This window comes from Neoarius graeffei, chromosome 4 (genome assembly GCF_027579695.1).
Source record: "Neoarius graeffei isolate fNeoGra1 chromosome 4, fNeoGra1.pri, whole genome shotgun sequence".
In the NCBI taxonomy this organism is placed as follows: Eukaryota; Metazoa; Chordata; class Actinopteri; order Siluriformes; family Ariidae; genus Neoarius; species Neoarius graeffei.
The window spans coordinates 7,293,706-7,301,591 of record NC_083572.1 but is presented as its reverse complement, the minus strand read 5'-3'; positions in this window follow the sequence as shown (position 1 = coordinate 7,301,591).

Here is a 7,886-nt window from a genome sequence, read left to right as displayed (position 1 = left end):
CAATTTAGAGTCACCAGTTAACCTAACCTGCATGTCTTTGGACTGTGGGGGAAACCGGAGCACCCGGAGGAAACCCACGCGGACACGGGGAGAACATGCAAACTCCACACAGAAAGGCCCTCGCCGGCCACGGGGCTCGAACCCAGGACCTTCTTGCTGTGAGGCGACAGCACTAACCACTACACCACCGTGCCGCCCGCAGCAACTAAATCTTTCAGGATGAAATCAAACCTGACATTTTGTGTAACACAAACACTAATAACTAACCCGAACACTGATCCGACCCTGACCCGAACACTGATCCGACTCTGACCCTAGCACTGACCCTGACCTGACCTTAACCCGACCACTGACCTAACCCTGACACTAACACTGACCCTAACGCTGACACTGACCCTAACCCGACCACTGACCCAACCCTGACACTAACACTGACCCTAACGCTGACACTGATCCGACCCTAACCTGAACACTGACCCAACCTGAACACTGACCTGACACTTACTTAACCCTGACACTAACACTGACCCTAACCCTGACACTAACCCTAACGCTGACACTGACCCATCCCTGACACTGACCCGACCCTGACCCTAACCCGAACACTGACCCGACCCTAACACTAACCCTCACCTCCTGCTCTAGGGCACTATGTAGTGTGGTCGTGTGCATGATCTCCACTCCCTGGGGTAGTTTTACATCCCCCCCCCCTTTTTTCCCCTTCAACGCTCAAGAAAAGAATAAAACGCACATCTTTATTTATTCTCATGAAAAGACCGGGTGAGTCTAAACCTTTCTTCCCTCACACTTCCGGGTTATTATTGGGTTTAATGTCTTTGTTCTCCAGCATTTCTTGCGCGTGCCTGAGACTTTTGCTCAGTGATGCTGTTTATCCGTTCTGAGCCCAGCAGGACGCACAGAGCCGCGTGTGTGTGTGTGAGACCCACGCTGCTGATGGAATTCGTGCGTTTCTTTCAAAGCGGATGAGGGTTATTTATTTATTTATTTATTTATTTATTTCCGTCAGCTGATAAACAGACGGAGCAATAAGGGGAAGCGGGTCACGCGCACAAAGCAATATGAAGAGAGAAACTGCGGATGTGCTGGAGGGATGCGGGATGCTGGAGGGATGCAGGATGCTGGCGGGATGCTGGAGGGATGCGGGATGCTGGAGCTGTCAGTGATGCTGCACCGACCAACAGCAAACCCACAAATGAATCACAACCAGCCAGGAAACAAGCCACCAGACGCGCGCGCATCATCTCGACTCCAGGTTCTACATATGGTTCATGTGCTGAGAACATCATCATCCATCATGGATCAGATCAGATAACATCAAGGCGGTGGTGATGATTCTAAATCACAGATCCATGTCTGAACTCCACCTGCCATCTGCTGTATCACAGCTTCACAAAGGACACAAAGACTCCCAAAGCCAAAAGCTGAAGCCCAGAAATGCGCACTCAGGAATACATCAGACATCTGCAGAGAGGAACATCTAGAAAGCTGCAAGAAAGAAGAAGAGCCTATAACATACCGAGTTTTGTGTGTCCTGTGTCTTGTGTCCTGTGTCGTCCAAGATGTTGGCTGTTGACCCGCGCAGTGCAGAACACAGGGCTGAAGGACCTGCTGTCCAATCAGAACCAGGATCAGGAACAGACGAGGAACAGCGCCACCTTGTGGCAAGTCACCAGAACGACCAAACAGCCCTGGAGCTCGATGTCGAGTTTCCTGTTGATTTTTTTTTTAAACACTCCAGTCACACATACACTATATGAAGTATGTGGACAACTCTGAGACCATACGTGGCTCTTCTCCAGATCTCCAAATATGGAAGCATCCAAACAAATTGTGTGCTTCCAGCTTTGAGGAAGAACCAGATGGCCACGTGTCCACATCCACTATATGGACACCTAACTGTTATACCCACATGGTTCTTGAAGATTCAAGAGAACTTTGTCAATACGTCCATATCCATGTATACGGTGCAGTTCTGGGTTCAACTCTCATGGCTGACAGCTGCCTTTCTATATATTACATTATATTACAAGGATTTAGCAGACGCTGTTACCCAGAATGACGTACAGCATACTCAGAGCAGCCTGGGGAGCAGTTGGGGGTGAGGTGCCTTGCTCAAGGGCACTTCAGCCATTCCTGCTGGGCCAGGGAATCAAACCCAAAGCTGCTTCTCTAACCATCAGGCCATGGCTTCCTCCTTCCTGTGTGGAGAAAGTGTCTGTGTGGGTTTCCTCCGGGTGCTCCAGTTTCCCCCACAGTTCAAAGACATGCAGATTAGGAGGTAAAATGCCCAGCCACTGGGGTTGCACAAGCCAGTGTATACTTGGTGCCAGTCCCAAACCTGGATAGATTGTGGAGGGTTGCGTCAGGAAGGGCATCCGGTGTAAAACCTACGCCAAATCAAGTATGTGGATCATGATGATCTGTTGACGTGACCCCAGCCTGCACTCATTGTACCTGAGATTACTGATTTTTTTCTTGTTTTTAAGCAAAGGATTTTCTCAGACCAAATATTATCTTTTTTCATTTATTATGGTTTACTGGTTATACTATTTTTTTAAAGCCATTTTTGGCCTACAGCATTTCTTTTTATGTGCCTAAGACTTTTGCGCAGTACTGTATCAAAAACTGGCGGCACGGTGGTGTAGTGGTTAACACTGTCGCCTCACACCAAGAAGGTCCTGGGTTCGAGCCCAGTGGCTGACGAGGGCCTTTCTGTGTGGAGTTTGCATGTTCTCCCCATGTCTGCGTGGGTTTCCTCCGGGTGCTCTGGTTTCCCCCACAGTCCAAAGACATGCAGGTTAGGCTAATTGGTGGCTCTAAATTGACCTTAGGCGTGAATGAATGTGTGAACTGCTGCTTGTCTCTATGCGTCAGCCCTGCGATGATCTGGCGACTTGTCCAGGGTGTACCCCAGGGTTCGAATTATAAATTTGACCCTATGGGGGTCTCTATTTAAAAAAAAAAAAAGCAATGCATACTCGCTCTCCTGGACCAGCGCACTTTTGCGCACTGCAGTGCACAGCTTTCACACACAGGCGCGCGCATTCACGCACGTACGCACACACACACGGTGTTGCATATATATATGTATTGTTAAACAAATTATATATATAGTGTGTATATATATATTGTTAAACAGGGGCGGCACGGTGGTGTAGTGGTTAGCGCTGTCACCTCACAGCAAGAAGGTCCTGGGTTCGAGCCCCGTGGCCGGCGAGGGCCTTTCTGTGCGGAGTTTACATGTTCTCCCCGTGTCCACGTGGGTTTCCTCCGGGTGCTCCGGTTTCCCCCACAGTCCAAAGACATGCAGGTTAGGTTAACTGGTGACTCTAAATTGAGCGTAGGTGTGAATGTGAGTGTGAATGGTTGTCTGTGTCTGTCAGCCCTGTGATGACCTGGCGACTTGTCCAGGGTGTACCCCACCTTTCGCCCATAGTCAGCTGGGATGGGCTCCAGCTTGCCCTTCATCAGACCTCCACATCTCTTGCTACATAAACATCTGTCAGTAATAACTATAAATACTTTTCATAATGAGTAAAATGAAAATCATTAATAGTGAAAAAAATTCTGCTATATATTTTAACCCATAACGCCACACATTAGCTCATCCAGCCGACAGGTGATATGTATATGCCGTCATGTGTTGTCCGTCATCCACATTTCACGAAAATCGCTTCTTCTCTCTCAATTCTTCACCGATATTTATTCTTTTTGGCAGGAAGGTCGGTCTGCCTGGGGTGCATATAGATAGCTTCTACCCAAATGTACATAATTGCAATTAATATATAATTGAATATATGGAGTAATTAAGCTGTAATGAGCAGTTTCCACACACATCGCTTCTTCTCCCTCAATTCTTCACTGATTTTGATTCTTTCTGGCAGGAAGGTAGGGGTACCTAGGGTGCATATAATTTCTACCCAGATTTGCTTAATTACAATTAGTAATGAAGTTACAGTGTCTTGCAAAAGTATTCATCCCCCTTGGTGTTTGTCCTGTTTTGTTGCATTACAAGCTGGAATTAAAATGGATTTTTGGAGGGTTAGCGCCATTTGATTTACACAACATGCCGACCACTTTAAAGGTGCACATTTTTTCTTTTTTTTTTTTTAAATTGTGACAAACAATAATTAAGATGAAAAACAGAAATCTGGAGTGTGCACAAGTATTATCCCCCCCCCCCCCCCCCCCACACACACACACAATTACAGCTGCAAGTCTCTTGGGGTGTGTCTCTATTAGCTTAGCACAGCTAGCACTGGGATTTTTGCCCATTCCTCAAGGCAAAACTGCTCCAACTCCTTCAAGTTAGATGGGTTGCGTTGGTGTTCAGCAATCTTCAAATTATGCCACAGATTCTCAATTGGACTGAGGTCTGGGCTTTGACTAGGTCATTCCAAGACATTTAAATGTTTCCCTTTAAACCACTCGTGTAGCTTTAGCAGTATATTTAGAGTCAGTGAACCTTCGTCCCAGTCTCAAACCTCTGGCTGACTCAAACAGGTTTTCCTCCAGAATTGCCCTGTATTTAGTGCCATCCATCTTTCCTTCAGTCCTGACCAGCTTTCCTGTCCCTGCAGATAACAAACATCCCCACAGCATGATGATGCCACCACCATGCTTCACTGTAGGGATGGTGTTCTCAGGGTGTTGGGTTTGCGCCACACATGGCGTTTCCGACGATGGCCAAAAAGTTCAATTTTTGTCTCATCTGACCAGAGAATCTTCTTCCATGTGTTTGGGGAGTCTGCCACATGCTGTCGGGCAAACTCCAAATGTGTTTTCTTAAGCAATGACTTTTTTCTGGCTACTCTTCCATAAAGTCCCGCTCTGTGGAGTGTATGGCTTAAAGTGGTCCTATGGACAGATACTCCCATCTTTGCTGTGAATCTTTGCAGCTCCTTCAGCGTTCTCATTGGTGTCTTTGTTGCATCTCTGATTAATGCCTTCCTTGCCCGGTCTGTGAGTTTTGGTGGGCGGGGCCTTCTCTTGTCAGGTTTGTAGTGGTGCTATATTCTTTCCATTTTGCTCTAATGGATTTAATGGTGCTCGGTGGGATTTTTTTTAGAACCCAACCCTGATCTATACTTTTCCACGACTTTGTCTCGGACCTGTTTGGAGGCTCCTTGGTTTTCATGTTGCTTGCTTAGTAGTGTTGCAGAGTCTGGGTCCTTCCAGAACAGGTTGGTTTATACAGACATCATGTGACAGGTCATGTGACACTTTGATTGCACACAGGTGGATCTTAATCGACTAATTATGTGACTTATGAAGTGAATTGATTGGACCAGCTCGTTTCATACGAAAGGGGGTGAATACTTATGCACACTCCAGATTTCTGTTTTTTCATCTTATTGTTTGTGTCACAATAAAACAACAACGTGTACCTTTAAAGTGGTCGGCGTGTTGTGTAAATCAAATGGTGCTAACCCTCAAAATCCATTTTAATTCCAGCTTGTAATGCGACAAAACAGGACAAACACCGAGGGGGATGAATACTTTTGCAAGGCACTGAGCAGTTCAACAAAAATTGCTTCTTCTTGGTCAATTCCTCATCATTTTGGATTCTTTCTGGTGAATAGGTCGGTATTCCTAGTGTGTATAGCTTGCAACATTTATTGCACAAGGAAGGTGGCCCACTTTAGATCGTTCCTTCTGGACTAGATGGGGCCTGAGTGAGCTACGCTGTCACTGGTGGATCTTAATCGACTAATTATGTGACTTATGAAGTGAATTGATTGGACCAGCTCGTTTCATACGAAAGGGGGTGAATACTTATGCACACTCCAGATTTCTGTTTTTTCATCTTATTGTTTGTGTCACAATAAACAACAACGTGTACCTTTTAAAGTGGTCGGCGTGTTGTGTAAATCAAATGGTGCTAACCCTCAAAATCCATTTTAATTCCAGCTTGTAATGCGACAAAACAGGACAAACACCGAGGGGGATGAATACTTTTGCAAGGCACTGAGCAGTTCAACAAAAATTGCTTCTTCTTGGTCAATTCCTCACCATTTTGGATTCTTTCTGGTGAATAGGTCGGTATTCCTAGTGTGTATAGCTTGCAACATTTATTGCACAAGGAAGGTGGCCCACTTTAGATCGTTCCTTCTGGACTAGATGGGGCCCGAGTGAGCTACGCTGTCACTGATGGTCTCGTTTTATAATAAACTTCTGTATACACTATATCCAGTATTTGGCTGTATTTAAACAAATGAAAAACAAAATCATTAATATTTCATAAAAGTTTATTTTTATTATTATTATTGAACAATGCTTAAGCAGTGAAATAATAGAAATAATGAATTTCTAACCAGCCTTAAAGGAAGGACCTGTCATTTGGTTCTTATAAACAGGGCAAGAAAATAGAATCGACTAAATCTGTAAAGAAAATAAAAGACAATCTGCAATATTACATACAAGAGTAAAATCGTACACAAGCGAAAGATTTAGGAAATTGAGAAGTGTACAGCAAAAGAAAGGGGGGGAAAAAAAGAAGCATAATATTTTCCATTTTTTTCTCTTGCACACCAGGTGCATTATATAAAGCTTCTCTAAAGATTTGCGATTGTGCCGAATAGCAACACTGAATTACTGTAAACTGAGTACAAAAGATTAGTAAATGATCACAAGCCTCTCTCCATGAACAGAATTAGAGAAATATTCCGGATTTGTCGTATGCATTAAAAAAAAAAAAAAAAGGCTTTATGGCTGTATTTAAACACAAGGTGACCTCAGAGTTCGTCGTCGTCATCATAAAATCTGTTCCGTTTAATTTGTTCCTCTACCGACAGCGATTGCGGATCCTCTCCCCACAGGCAGCTGGCAGCTTTACAGTTAGAATAATCAATGCTCATTTTCTCCAGTGTTTTCATGCCCGACACCTCTTTAGTCTCTATTCCAAAATCCATAAGGTCATCCAGCAGCGTGGCTGACGATTTTGTGCTGCTTTCTTTGGTGTTAAAGTCGCCCTTGGAAAAAAAGCTCGTGCTCTCGCCAAAGCCTGCAAATACATGATCGAGAAATTGTGAGGCACTGAAATTTGTTTGCTGATCTGAATGATGCATGAGGTTTGCATCCGATACGTTCTCTTTGTTGGCACTTGAAGGTGGATGATCTTCATCCTGTAGTAAGAGCAGAAGGTTAGCACGCATCATTTCTTTGGTGTTGGTTTCCTCATTGGTGTTAGTTTCCTCTTTAACGTTCGTTTTCTCTGAAGGGTTGGTTTCCTCTTCAGTGTTTATATCCTCTTTGGTGTTGGTTTGCTCTTTAATGTTTGTTCCTTCTTTGGTGTTGGTTTCCTCATTGGTGTTAGTTTCCTCTTTAACGTTCGTTTTCTCTGAAGGGTTGGTTTCCTCTTCAGTGTTTATATCCTCTTTGGTGTTGGTTTGCTCTTTAATGTTTGTTCCTTCTTTGGTGTTGGTTTCCTCATTGGTGTTAGTTTCCTCTTGAATGTTCATTTCTTCTTTGGTGTTGGTTTCCTCATTGGTGTTAGTTTCCTCTTGAATGTTCATTTCTTCTTTGGTGTTGGTTTTCTCTTTAGTGTTGATTTCCTCTGTGGTGTTCACTTCCTCTTTGGTGTTGGTTTCCTGAGTAGAAAGGGAGTAGAAGTCAAATTTGTGTGACTCTGCTTTAACATCGTCCAAACCCATCCAAGGATCACCAATATCTAGTAACAGGTGACTGTTGTTGTTGTTATTGTTGTTGTTGTTGGCGTTCGCATTCCCATTTGCTGGTTGTTCATCTGTAGCCACACTGTCTATCACGGTCACCTTTACACCATCTGTTTCTCCACTTTCTTCATTCCTCTTTATGTTCTCACATTCATTTTCCTTCACCTTTTCCACTTTCTGAGTTTCTTCATT